General features: G+C 38.0%; 2 non-coding genes across 2 annotated transcripts; one reads left to right on the top strand and one right to left on the bottom strand.

The window, feature by feature from the left end:
- The first annotated feature begins 641 nt into the window (after positions 1 to 641).
- On the top strand, positions 642 to 749 carry LOC112773663 (small nucleolar RNA R71). Its single transcript, XR_003188202.1, has one exon. It is a non-coding gene; the product is annotated as a small nucleolar RNA R71 (small nucleolar RNA).
- Positions 750 to 7,752: 7,003 nt separating this feature from the next.
- Positions 7,753 to 7,860, bottom strand: LOC112773664 (small nucleolar RNA R71). Its single transcript, XR_003188203.1, has one exon. It is a non-coding gene; the product is annotated as a small nucleolar RNA R71 (small nucleolar RNA).
- Between the last annotated feature and the right edge of the window lie 7,067 nt (positions 7,861 to 14,927).

Raw genomic sequence — 14,927 nt, 5'->3', positions numbered from 1 at the left:
TTTCTAATGGAAGACCTTGTTTCATTCATGAAGCTCACAGTGGCCTTGGATAGATCAGAGACTAGATTTGCTAAATTAGAAGCATTTTGTTCAGAGTTCTCTGTCTGTTGCTGAGTGGATGATGGAAAAGGTTTATTATTGTTAAACCTGTTTCTTCCACCATTATTAAAGCCTTGTTGAGGCTTTTGATCCTTCCATGAGAAATTTGGATGATTTCTCCATGATGAGTTATAGGTGTTTCCATAAGGTTCACCTAAGTAATTCACCTCTGCTATTGCAGGGTTCTCAGGATCATAAGCTTCTTCTTCAGAAGATGCCTCTTGAGTACTGTTGGATGCAGCTTGCATTCCATGCAGACTCTGAGAGATCATATTGACTTGCTGAGTCAATATTTTATTCTGAGCCAATATGGCATTCAGAGTATCAACTTCAAGAACTCCCTTCTTCATAGGCGTCCCATTACTCACAGGACTCCTTTCAGAAGTGTACATGAACTGGTTATTAGCAACCATGTCAATGAGTTCTTGAGCTTCTGCAGGCGTTTTCTTTAGGTGAATGGATCCACCTGCAGAAGTTTCCAGTGACATCTTTGATAGCTCAGATAAACCATCATAGAATATATCCAGGATGGTCCATTCTGAAAGCATGTCAGAAGGACACTTTTTGGTCAACTGTTTGTATCTTTCCCAAGCTTCATAGAGGGATTCACCTTCTTTCTGTCTGAAGGTTTGAACATCAGCTCTAAGCTTGCTCAGCTTTTGAGGAGGAAAGTACTTGGCTAAGAAAGCCGTGACCAGCTTATTCCAAGAGTTCAGGCTGTCTTTGGGTTGAGAATCCAACCATAATCTGGCTCTGTCTCGTACAGCAAAAGGGAAAAGCATGAGCCTGTAGACTTCAGGATTTACTCCATTAGTTTTAACAGTATCACATATCTGCAAGAATTCAGTTAAGAACTGAAAAGGATCTTCAGATGGAAGTCCATGAAACTTGCAGTTCTGCTGCATCAGAGAAACTAATTGAGGTTTCAGCTCAAAGTTGTTTGCTCCAATGGCAGGAATGGAGATGCTTCTTCCATGTAAATTGGAATTAGGTGCAGTAAAGTCACCAAGCATCTTCCTTACATTATTATTATTTTCGGCTGCCATCTCCTCTTCCTGTTCGAAAATTTCTGAAAGGTTATTTCTGGATTGTTGCAATTTAGCTTCTCTTAATTTTCTCTTTAGAGTCCTTTCAGGTTCCGGATCTGCTTCAACAAGAATATTCTTGTCCTTGCTCCTGCTCATATGACAAAGAAGAGGGCACAGAAAAAATAATAATAATAATAATAATAGAGATCCTTTATACCACAGTATAGGGATCTCTGTGTGAGTAGAAGAAGAGGGGGAGACAAAGAATGTAATATAATGGAAGAAACACAACTGTGAGGAGTGTTGAGATGTGAGATGAGATGTTAGTAGATGAATAAATAAATAGAATAAGATGGGAGAGGAGGAATTTTCGAAAATAATTTTTGAAAAAGAGTTAGTGATTTTTGAAAATAGTTTTTGAAAAATGTTAGTAATTTTCGAAAATTAAGATTTAAAAATTAAAAATTAAAATAATTAATAAATTAAAAAGAAATTTTGAAAAAGGGGGAAGATATTTTCGAAAATGAGAGAGAGAGAGTTAGTTAGGTAGTTTTGAAAAAGTTAAGAAACAAACAAAAAGTTAGTTAGTTAGTTGAAACAAATTTGAAAATCAATTTTGAAAAGATAAGAAGTTAGGAAGTTAGAGAGGATATTTTTAAATCAAATTTTTGAAAGAGATAAGAAGATATTTTTGAAAAGATATGATTGAAATTAGTTTTGAAAAAGATTTGATTTTTAAAATCACAATTAATGACTTGATTCATAAGAAATTACAAGATATGATTCTAGAATTCAAAGTTTGAATCTTTCTTAACAAGCAAGTAACAAACTTCAAATTTTTGAATCAAAACATTAATTGATTATGTTATTTTCAAAAATTTGATATAAAAATAAGAAAAAGATTTTTGAAAAATATTTTTGGAATTTCCGAAAATAACTAAGAATTTTGAAAAAGATTTGATTTTTGAAAAAGATTTTGAAAAAGATAAGATTTTCAAACTGAAAATTTGATTTGACTCATGAGAAACAATTTGATTTTAAAAATTTTTGAAAAAGTCAATCCAAATTTTCGAATTTGATGAGAGAAAATGGGAAAGATATATATTTTTTTTTATTTTTGAAATTTTTATGATGAGAGAGAAAAACACTAAAAAGATGCAATGCATGAAATTTTTAGATCAAAACATGTGATGCATGCAAGAATGCTATGAATGTCAAGATGAACACCAAGAACACTATGAATGTCAAGATGAACATCATAGACACAATTTTGAAAAACTTTTAATGCAAAGTGTGATGTCCAGGCTCGAACAATCCCTGGCAACGTGAGCAACTTGGTACGCGTAATCGTGATTACACTTTAATTATGTAAAATTCATGGCTCTTTCTTTCCCTGGCAATGGCGCCAAGAACATGGTGCCAATACCATGGTTCACAACTTCGATACAACTAACCAGCAAGTGCACTGGGTCGTCTAAGTAATACCTTACGTGAGTAAGGGTCGAATCCCACGGAGATTGTTGGTATGAAGCAAGCTATGGTCACCTTGCAAATCTCAGTTAGGCAGATATAAATTGATAATGGTGTTTTCGAATAATAATTAATAGAATAGGGATAGAAATACTTATGTAATTCATTGGTGAGAATTTCAGATAAGCGAATGGAGATACTTTCGTTCCTCTGAACCTCTGCTTTCCTGCTATCTTCATCCAATCAGTCTTACTCCTTTCCATGGCTGGCTTTATGCAAGGGCATCACCGTTGTCAGTGGCTACATCCCCTCCTCTCAGTGAAAAATATGCTCACATGCTCTGTCACAGCACGGCTAATCATCTGTCGGTTCTCGATCATGCTGGAATAGGATTCACCCTCCTTTTGCATCTGTCACTAACGCCCAACAATCGCGAGTTTGAAGCTCGTCACAGTCATTCAATCATTGAATCCTACTCGGAATACCACAGACAAGGTTTAGACTTTCCGGATTCTCTTGAATGCCGCCATCATTCTAGCTTACGCCACGAAGATTCCGGTTAAGAGATCTAAGAGATATTCATTCTAGCTTATTTCATGTAGAATGGAAGTGTTTGTCAGGCACGTGTTCATAGGGGAGAATGGTGATGAGCGTCACACATAATCATCACCTTCATCACGTTCTTGGGTGCGAATGTATATCTTAGAAGCGAAATAAGATGAATTGAATAGAAAATAGTAATACTTTGGCCAAGAATAGACGTCGTAAATTGGCGTTCAACGTCAGCTTTCTGCCCAAATCTGGCGTCCAGCGCGAGAAAAGGAGCCAAAACCAGAGTTGAACGCCCAAACTGGCACAAAAACTGGCGTTCAACTCCAAGAAGGACCTCTACACGTGCAACACTCAAGCTCAGCCCAAACACACACCAAGTGGGTCCCGGAAGTGGATTTATGCATCAATTGCTTACTCATGTAAACCCTAATATCTAGTTTATTATAAATAGGATGCGGATAATTTATACGCTTTTTGACATTGTTTTTAGTATGTTTTTAGTAGGATCTAGTTACTTTTAGGGATGTTTTCATTAGTTTTTATGTTAAATTCACATTTCTGGACTTTACTATGATTTTGTGTATTTTTCTGTGATTTCAGGTATTTTCTGGCTGAAATTGAGGGACTTGAGCAGAAATCAGATTCAGAGGTTGAAGAAGGACTGCTGATGTTGTTGGATTCTGACCTCCCTGCACTCAAAATGGATTTTCTGGAGCTACAGAACTCGAAATGGCGCGCTTCCAATTGCGTTGGAAAGTAGACATCCAGGGCTTTCCAGCAATATATAATACTCCATACTTTGGCCAAGAATAGAGGATGTAAACTGGCGTTCAACGCCAGCTTTCTGCCCAAATCTGGCGTCCAGCGCCAGAAAAGGAGCCAAAACCAGAGTTGAACGCCCAAACTGGCACAAAAGCTGGCATTCAACTCCAAGAAGGACCTCTACACGTACAACACTCAAGCTCAGCCCAAACACACACCAAGTGGGCCCCGGAAGTGGATTTATGCATCAATTACTTACTCATGTAATGTAGCTAGTTTATTATAAATAGGACCTTTCACTATTGTATTAGACGTCCTTTTGACCATCCTGGATCCTGGATTGTATTTTGATCCTGTGATCACATTTTGGGGGCTGGCCACACGGCCATGCCTGGACCTTCACTTATGTATTTTCATACGGTAGAGTTTCTACACTCCATAGATTAAGGTGTGGAGCTCTGCTGTTCCTCAAAGATTAATGCAAAGTACTACTGTTTTCTATTCAATTCATCTTATTTCGCTTCTAAGATATCCAGTCGCACCAAGAACGTGATGAAGGTGATGATTATGTGTGACGCTCATCACCATTCTCCCCTATGAACACGTGCCTGACAAACACTTCCGTTCTACATTAGATTGAATGAATATCTCTTAGATCTCCTAACCGGAATCTTCGTGGCGTAAGCTAGAATGATGGTGGCATTCAAGAGAATCCGGAAAGTCTAAACCTTGTCTGTAGTATTCCGAGTAGGATTCAATGATTGAATGACTGTGACGAGCTTCAAACTCGCGATTGTTGGGCGTTAGTGACAGACGCAAAAGGAGGGTGAATCCTATTCCAGCATGATCGAGAACCGACAGATGATTAGCCGTGCTGTGACAGAGCATGTGAGCATATTTTTCACTGAGAGGAGGGGATGTAGCCACTGACAACGGTGATGCCCTTGCATAAAGCCAGCCATGGAAAGGAGTAAGACTGATTGGATGAAGATAGTAGGAAAGCAGAGGTTCAGAGGAACGATTGCATCTCCATACGCTTATCTGAAATTCTCACCAGTGATTTGCATAAGTACTTCTATCCCTATTCTATTAATTATTATTTGAAAACTCCATAACTGTTTTATATCTGCCTAACTGAGATTTGCAAGGTGACCATAGCTTGCTTCATACCAACAATCTCCGTGGGATTCGACCCTTACTCACGTAAGGTATTACTTGGACGACCCAGTGCACTTGCTGGTTAGTTGTCTCGAAGTTGTGAACCATGGTATTGGCACCATGTTCTTGGCGCCATTGCCAGGGAAAGAAAGAGCCATGAATTTTACATAATTAAAGTGTAATCACGATTACGCGTACCAAGTTGCTCACGTTGCCAGGGATTGTTCGAGCCTGGACATCACAATTTCGTGCACCAAGTTTTTGGCGCCTTTGCTGGGGATTGTTCGAGTTTGGATAACTGACGGTTCATCTTGTTGCTCAGATTAGGTAATTTTCTTTTTATTTTATTTTCAAAAATTTTTCAAAAATATTTCTAAAATTTTCTCATCTGATTTCGAAAATAATATAAAAATGTTTTCAAAAATTTTATTCAAAATTTTTAAGAATGAATTCTAGTGTTTCATGAAGCATGTTGAAGCCTGGCTGGCTGTAAAGCCATGTCTAATTCCTTTGGGAATGAGTATGTCAGGCGTGTCATGTCTGAATTACATGCTGAAGCTTGGCTAGCCATTGGCCATGTCTAGTGTTTTGGACCGGAGCTTTCATTGAAAGCTTGGCTGGCTAGTGAGCCATGTCTAATTCCTGGACTGAAGCTTTAGACTAAGAATGCAAGATTCCTGGAATTCATATTAAAAATTTTGGAATCCTTATTTTCCTTTTTCAATTAATTTTTGAAAAAAAAAATAAAAAAAAATTAGAAAATCATAAAAATAAAAAAAATATTTTTCATGTTTCTTGTTTGAGTCTTGAGTCATGTTATAAGTTTGGTGTCAATTGCATGTGCATATTGCATTTTTCGAAAATTCTCATGCATTCATAGTGTTCTTCATGATCTTCAAGTTGTTCTTGGTAAGTCTTCTTGTTTGATCTTGATGATTTTTTGTTTTGTGTCTATTATTGTTTTTCATATGCATTCTTGAATTCTTAGTGTCTAAGCATTAAAGAATTCTAAGTTATGTGTCTTGCATGTTTTCTTTGCATTAAAAGTTTTTCAAAATTGTGTCTATGATGTTCATCTTGACATTCATAGTGTTCTTGGTGTTCATCTTGACATTCATAGCATTCTTGCATGCATCACATGTTTTGATCTAAAAATTTCATGCATTGCATCTTTTTAGTGTTTTTCTCTCTCATCATAAAAATTTCAAAAATAAAAAAAAAATATATCTTTCCCATTTTCTCTCATCAAATTCAAAAATTTGGATTGACTTTTTCAAAAATTTTTAAAATCAAATTGTTTCTCATGAGTCAAATCAAATTTTCAGTTTGAAAATCTTATCTTTTTCAAAATCTTTTTCAAAAATCAAATCTTTTTCAAAATTCTTAGTTATTTTCGAAAATTCCAAAAATCTTTTTCTTATTTTTATATTAAATTTTCGAAAATAACATAATCAATTAATATTTTGATTCAAAAATTTGAAGTTTGTTACTTGTTAAGAAAGATTCAAACTTTGAATTCTAGAATCATATCTTGTGATTTCTTATGAATCAAGTCATTAATTGTGATTTTAAAAATCAAATCTTTTTCAAAACTAATTTCAATCATATCTTTTCAAAAATATCTTCTTATCTTTTTCAAAAATTTGATTTCAAAATATCTTCTCTAACTTCCTAACTTCTTATCTTTTCAAAATTGGTTTTCAAAATTTGTTTCAACTAACTAACTAACTTTTTGTTTGTTTCTTAACTTTTTCAAAACTACCTAACTAACTCTCTCTCTCTCATTTTCGAAAATATCTTCCCCCTTTTTCAAAATTTCTTTTTAATTTATTAATTATTTTAATTTTTAATTTTTAAATCTTAATTTTCGAAAATTACTAACATTTTTCAAAAACTATTTTCAAAAATCACTAACTCTTTTTCAAAAATTATTTTCGAAAATTCCTCCTCTCCCATCTTATTCTATTTATTTATTCATCTACAAACATCTCATCTCACATCTCAACCCTCCTCACAGTTGTGTTTCTTCCATTATATTACATTCTTTGTCTCCCCCTCTTCTTCTACTCACACAGAGATCCCTATACTGTGGTATAAAGGATCTCTATTATTATTATTATTTTTTTTTCTGTGCCCTCTTCTTTGTCATATGAGCAGGAGCAAGGACAAGAATATTCTTGTTGAAGCAGATCCGGAACCTGAAAGGACTTTAAAGAGAAAATTAAGAGAAGCTAAATTGCAACAATCCAGAAATAACCTTTCAGAAATTTTCGAACAGGAAGAGGAGATGGCAGCCGAAAATAATAATAATGTAAGGAAGATGCTTGGTGACTTTACTGCACCTAATTCCAATTTACATGGAAGAAGCATCTCCATTCCTGCCATTGGAGCAAACAACTTTGAGCTGAAACCTCAATTAGTTTCTCTGATGCAGCAGAACTGCAAGTTTCATGGACTTCCATCTGAAGATCCTTTTCAGTTCTTAACTGAATTCTTGCAGATATGTGATACTGTTAAGACTAATGGAGTAGATCCTGAAGTCTACAGGCTCATGCTTTTCCCTTTTGCTGTAAGAGACAGAGCCAGATTATGGTTGGATTCTCAACCCAAAGACAGCCTGAACTCTTGGAATAAGCTGGTCACGACTTTCTTAGCCAAGTACTTTCCTCCTCAAAAGCTGAGCAAGCTTAGAGCTGATGTTCAAACCTTCAGACAGAAAGAAGGTGAATCCCTCTATGAAGCTTGGGAAAGATACAAACAGTTGACCAAAAAGTGTCCTTCTGACATGCTTTCAGAATGGACCATCCTGGATATATTCTATGATGGTTTATCTGAGCTATCAAAGATGTCACTGGACACTTCTGCAGGTGGATCCATTCACCTAAAGAAAACGCCTGCAGAAGCTCAAGAACTCATTGACATGGTTGCTAATAACCAGTTCATGTACACTTCTGAAAGGAGTCCTGTGAGTAATGGGACGCCTATGAAGAAGGGAGTTCTTGAAGTTGATACTCTGAATGCCATATTGGCTCAGAATAAAATATTGACTCAGCAAGTCAATATGATCTCTCAGAGTCTGCATGGAATGCAAGCTGCATCCAACAGTACTCAAGAGGCATCTTCTGAAGAAGAAGCTTATGATCCTGAGAACCCTGCAATAGCAGAGGTGAATTACTTAGGTGAACCTTATGAAAACACCTATAACTCATCATGGAGAAATCATCCAAATTTCTCATGGAAGGATCAAAAGCCTCAACAAGGCTTTAATAATGGTGGAAGAAATAGGTTTAACAATAATAAACCTTTTCCATCATCCACTCAGCAACAGACAGAGAACTCTGAACAAAATGCTTCTAATTTAGCAAATCTAGTCTCTGATCTATCCAAGGCCACTGTGAGCTTCATGAATGAAACAAGGTCTTCCATTAGAAATTTGGAAGCACAAGTGGGCCAGCTGAGTAAAAGGATCACTGAAATCCCTCCTAGTACTCTCCCAAGCAATACAGAAGAGAACCCAAAAGGAGAGTGCAAGGCCATTGACATAAGCACCATGGCCGAACCTACAAGGGGAGTGGAGAACGCAAATCCCAAGGAGGAAGACCTCCTGGGACGTCCAGTGGTCAATAAGGAGCTTCCCTCTGAGGAACCAAAGGACTCTGAGGCTCATCTAGAGACCATAGAGATTCCATTGAACCTCCTTATGCCCTTCATGAGCTCTGATGAGTATTCCTTTTCTGAAGAGAATGAGGATGTTACTGAAGAGCAAACTGCCAAGTTTCTTGGTGCAATCATGAAGCTGAATGCCAAATTATTTGGCATTGATACTTGGGAAGTTGAACCTCCCTTGTTCATCAATGAACTAAGTGATCTGGATCAACTGACATTGCCTCAGAAGAGACAGGATCCTGGAAAGTTCATAATACCCTGTACTATAGGCACCATGACCTTTAAGGCTCTATGTGACCTTGGTTCAGGAGTAAACCTCATGCCCCTCTCTGTAATAGAGAAACTGGGAATCTATGGGGTGCAAGCTGCTAAAATCTCATTAGAGATGGCAGACAGTTCAAGAAAACAGGCTTATGGACAAGTAGAGGACGTGTTAGTAAAGGTTGAAGGCCTTTACATCCCTGCTGATTTCATAGTCATGGATACTGGAAAGGAAGAGGATGAATCCATCATCCTAGGAAGACCTTTCCTTGCCATAGCAAGAGCTGTGATTGATGTTGACAGAGGTGAAATAGTCCTTCAATGGAATGAGGACTCCCTTATGTTTAAAACTCAAGGATCTCCCTCTGCAACCATGGAGAGGAAGCAGAAAAAGCTTCTCTCAAAGCAGAGTCAACCAGAGCCCCCACAGTCAAACTCTAAGTTTGGTGTTGGGAGGCCATAACCAAACTCTAAGTTTGGTGTTGAACTCCCATATCCAAACTCTAAGTTTGGTGTTGGAGAGTTTCAACAATGCTCTAAACATCTGTGAGGCTCCATGAGAGCCCACTGTCAAGCTATTGACATTAAAGAAGCGCTTGTTGGGAGGCAACCCAATTTTTATTTATCTAACTATATTTTTCTTAGTTATATGTCTTTGTAGGTTCATGATCATGTGGAGTCATAAAATAAATATAAAAATTGAAAACAGAATCAAAAACAGCAGAAGAAAAATCACACCCTGGAGGAGTATCTGTCTGGCGTTCAGCACCAGAACAGAGCATGGTTCTGGCGCTGAACGCCCGAAATGGGCAGCTTCTGGGCGCTGAACGCCAGAACAGGCATGGTTCTGGCGTTCAACGCCAGAAATGGCACACAAATGGGCGTTGAATGCCCCAAATGGCCACCAACCTGGCACTGAACGCCCAGAGTTGGGTGCAAAGGCATTTTTACATGCCTAATGGGTGCAGGAATGTAAATCCTTGAACACCTCAGGATCTGTGAACCCCACAGGATCCCCACTACCTCCACTCACTTCTTCTCACCACTCTCTTTCACACAACCCCATAAACACTCTTCCCCAAAAACCCTTCACCAATCACCTCAAACTCTCTTCCCCATCACCTCTTCACCACTCACATCCATCCACTCTTCCCCATAAACCTACCTCATAAACTCCACCTACTTTCAAAAATTCAAAACCAATTTCCCACCCAAACCCACCCATATGGCCGAAACCTTTCCCCCCCTCCCTTCCCTATATAAAGCCCTCCATTCTTCATCAAATTCACACAACACACCCCTCTACACCCCTCTTGGCCGAAACCACATCTCCCTCTCCCTCTCCATATTTCTTCTTCTTCTTCTTCATCTATTCTTTCTTTTATTGCTCGAGGGCGAGCAAGATTCTAAGTTTGGTATGGTAAAAGCATAAGCTTTTTATTTTTCCATTACCATTGATGGCACCTAAGACCGGAGAATCCTCTAGAAAGGGGAAAGGGAAGACAAAAGCTTCCACCTCCGAGTCATGGGAGATGGAAAGGTTCATCTCCAAAGCCCATCAAGACCACTTCTATGATGTTGTGGCCAAGAAGAAGGTGATCCCCGAGGTCCCTTTCAAACTCAAAAGAAATGAGTATCCAGAGATCCGACATGAAATTCAAAGAAGAGGTTGGGAAGTTCTAACAAATCCCATCCAACAAATCGGCATCCTAATGGTTCAAGAGTTCTATGCTAATGCATGGATTACCAAGAACCATGATCAAAGTAAGAACCCGAATCCAAAGAACTATGTTACAATGGTTCGGGGAAATACTTGGATTTTAGTCCGGAAAATGTGAGGTTGGCGTTCAACTTGCCAAACATGGAAGAGAACGCACGCCCCTACACAAGGAGAGTCAACTTTGATAAAAGGTTGGACCAAGTCCTTATGGACATATGTGTAGAAGGAGCTCAATGGAAGATTGACTCCAAAGGCGAGCCGATTCAACTAAGAAGATTGGACCTCAAGCCTGTAGCTAGAGGATGGTTGGAGTTCATTCAATGCTCAATCATTCCCACTAGCAACCGGTCTGAAGTTACTATAGACCGGGCCATCATGATCCATAGCATCATGATTGGAGAAGAGGTGGAAGTTCATGAGATTATACCTCAAGAACTCTACAAGGTGGCTGACAAGTCCTCCACCATGGCAAGGTTAGCCTTTCCTCACCTCATTTGCCACCTATGCAATTCGGCTGGGATTGACATAGAGGGAGATATCCTCATTAAAGAGGACAAGCCCATCACTAAGAAGAAGATGGAGCAAGCAAGAGAGCCCATTCATGGAGCTCAAGAGGAGTATGAAGCTCATCGCCATGAGATCCCGGAGATGCCTCAAATGCACTTTCCTCCACAAAACTATTGGGAGCAAATCAACACCTCCCTAGGAGAATTGAGTTCCAATATGGGACAACTAAGGGTGGAACATCAAGAGCACTCCATCATCCTTCATGAAATCAGAGAAGATCTAAAAGCAATGAAGGAGGAGAAACAAAGACAAGGAAGAGACATAGAAGAGCTCAAGGACATCATTGGTTCCTCAAGAAGGAAACGCCACCATCACTAAGGTGGATTCATTCCTTGTTCTTATTTCTTCTGTTTTTCGTTTTCTATGTTATGTGCTTATCCATGTTTGTGTCTTCATTACATGATCATTAGTAGTTAGTAACTTTGTCTTAAAGTTATAAATGTCCTATGAATCCATCACCTCTCTTAAATGAAAAATGTTTTAATTCAAAAGAACAAGAAGTACATGAGTTTCGAATTTATCCTTGAACTTAGTTTAATTATATTGATGTGGTGACAATGCTTCTTGTTTTCTGAATGTATGCTTGAACAGTGCATATGTCTTTTGAAGTTGTTGTTTAAGAATGTTAAATATGTTGGCTCTTGAAAGAATGATGACTAGGAGACATGTTATTTGATAATCTGAAAAATCATAAAAATGATTCTTGATGCAAGAAAAAGCAGCAAAGGACAAAGCTTGCAGAAAAAAAATAGGCGAAAAAAATAGAAAGAAAAAGAAAAAGCAAGCAGAAAAAGCCAAAAGCTCTTAAAACCAAGAGGCAAGAGCAAAAAGCCAATAACCCTTAAAACCAAAAGGCAAGGGAAATAAAAAGGATCCCAAGGCTTTGAGCATCAGTGGATAGGAGGGCCTAAAGGAATAAAATCCTGGCTTAAGCGGCTAAACCAAGCTGTCGCTAACCATGTGCTTGTGGCGTGTAGGTGTCAAGTGAAAACTTGAGACTGAGCGGTTAAAGTCAAGGTCCAAAGCAAAAAAAGAGTGTGCTTAAGAACCCTGGACACCTCTAATTGGGGACTTTAGCAAAGCGGAGTCACAATCTGAAAAGGTTCACCCAATTATGTGTCTGTGGCATTTATGTATCTGGTGGTAATACTGGAAAACAAAGTGCTTAGGGCCACGGGCAAGACTCATAAAGAAGCTGTGTTCAAGAATCATCATACTGAACTAGGAGAATCAATAACATTATCTGAACTCTGAGTTCCTATTGATGCCAATCATTCTGAACCTCAATGGATAAAGTGAGATGCCAAAACTATTCAAGAGACAAAAATCTATAAGTCCCGCTCATATAATTGCAGCTATGTTTCATTGATAGTTTGGAATTTATAGTATATTCTTTTCTTTTTATCCTATTTGATTTTCAGTTGCTTGGGGACAAGCAACAATTTAAGTTTGGTGTTGTGATGAGCGGATAATTTATACGCTTTTTGACATTGTTTTTAGTATGTTTTTAGTAGGATCTAGTTACATTTAGGGATGTTTTCATTAGTTTTTATGTTAAATTCACATTTCTGGACTTTACTATGAGTTTGTGTGTATGTGATGAGCGGATATTTTATACGCTTTTGGGGTTAATTTCATATAGTTTTGAGTATGTTCTAGTTAGTTTTTAGTCTATTTTCATTAGTTTTTAGGAAAAATTCATATTTCTGGACTTTACTATGAGTTGTGTGTTTTCTGTAATTTCAGGTATTTTTCTGGCTGAAATTGAAGGAGCTGAGCAAAAATCTGATTCAGGCTGAAAAAGGACTGCTGATGCTGTTGGATTCTGACCTCCCTGCACTCAAAGTGGATTTTCTGGAGCTACAGAACTCAAAATGGCATGCTTCCAATTGCGTTGGAAAGTAGACATCCAGGGCTTTCCAGCAATATATAATAGTCCATACTTTGCACAAGGATAGATGACGTAAACTGGCGTTCAACGCCAGTTCTCTGCCCAATTCTGGCGTCCAGCGCCAGAAAAGGATCAAAAGCTGGAGTTGAACGCCCAAACTGGCACAAAAACTGGCGTTCAACTCCACAAATGGCCTCTGCACGTGAATTGCTTAAATCTCAGCCCAGCACACACCAAGTGGGCCCCAGAAGTGGATCTCTGCATCATCCATCATAGTTTACTCATTTTTTGTAAACCTAGGCTACTAGTTTAGTATTTAAACAACTTTTAGAGACTTATTTTCTATCTCATGACATTTTTAGATCTGAACTTTGTACTCTTTGATGGCATGAGTCTCTAAACTCCATTGTTGGGGGTGAGGAGCTCTGATGTGTCTCGATGAATTAATGCAAGTATTTCTGTTTTCTATTCAAACACGCTTGTTCCTATCTAAGATGTTCATTCGCGCTTAACTGTGATGAAGGTGATGATTCGTGACACTCATCACCATTCTCAACCCATGAACGTGTGCCTAACAACCACCTCCGTTCTATATCAGATTGAATGAGTATCTCTTAGATCTCTTAATCAGAATCTTCGTGGTATAAGCTAGAATTGATGGCGGCATTCATGAGAATCCGGAAAGTCTAAACCTTGTCTGTGGTATTCCGAGTAGGATTCAAGGATTGAATGACTGTGACGAGCTTCAAACTCCTGAAGGCTGGGCGTTAGTGACAAACGCAAAAGAATTCAAGGGATTCTATTCCAACCGGATTGAGAACCAACCGGTGATTAGCCGTGCTGTGACAGAGCGCGTGAGCGTAGTTTTCACTGGAAGGATGGAAGGTAGCCATTGACAACGGTGATCCACCAACACACAGCTTGCCATAGGAGGACGTGTGTGCGTGAACAAGCAGACAGAGGAAAGCAGAGATTCAGAAGACAAAGCATCTCCAAAACTCCAACATATTCTCCATTATTGCATAACAAGTAACCTTTAATCCATGCTCTCTTGTTTAATTGCATTTCAACTGATAAACATAATTGACTTCCTGACTAAGATTTACAAGATAACCATAGATTGCTTCAAACCAACAATCTCCGTGGGATTCGACCCTTACTCACGTGAGGTATTACTTGGACGACGCAGTGCACTTGCTGGTAAGTGGTACGAGTTGTGAAAAGTGTGATTCACAATTCGTGCACCAAGTTTTTGGCGCCGTTGCCGGGGATTGTTCGTGTTTGGACAACTAACGGTTTATTTTGTTGCTTAGATTAGGAAAAATTTTTTTCTTTTTTTGGTTTAGAGTCTTTTATTATTTATCCCTTGTTAAAACACTTTAAATTTATAGCTCAATTAGTTAGAACGTAGTGTTTATGTTCATGGTAATTGGCTATCATATTATTAAAATCTTTTTCAAAAATAATTTTTCTATTACATCCTGTGCCAAACTTTAAGTTTGGTGTTTTCTTGTTGATTTTCTTAAAATTTTCGAAAATTTATTTTGGTTTCAAAAAAATTTTAAGTTTGGTGTTCATCCTTCATGTTCTTGTGTTCTTGTGAGTCTTCAAAGTGTTCTTGAGTTTTTCTTGTGTATTGATCTTAAAATTTTTAAGTTTGGTGTTCCTTGGTGTCTTCCCTCCAAAACTTCGAAAATAAGGAGCATTAGATCTAAAAAATTTTAAATCTTGCTATTTATTGTTTTTCTCTTTC

Source organism: Arachis hypogaea, chromosome 18 (genome assembly GCF_003086295.3).
Source record: "Arachis hypogaea cultivar Tifrunner chromosome 18, arahy.Tifrunner.gnm2.J5K5, whole genome shotgun sequence".
NCBI lineage: Eukaryota > Viridiplantae > Streptophyta > Magnoliopsida > Fabales > Fabaceae > Arachis > Arachis hypogaea.
The sequence above is the reverse complement of the archived record's forward strand: the minus strand, read 5'-3'. Positions and strand labels throughout refer to the sequence as shown.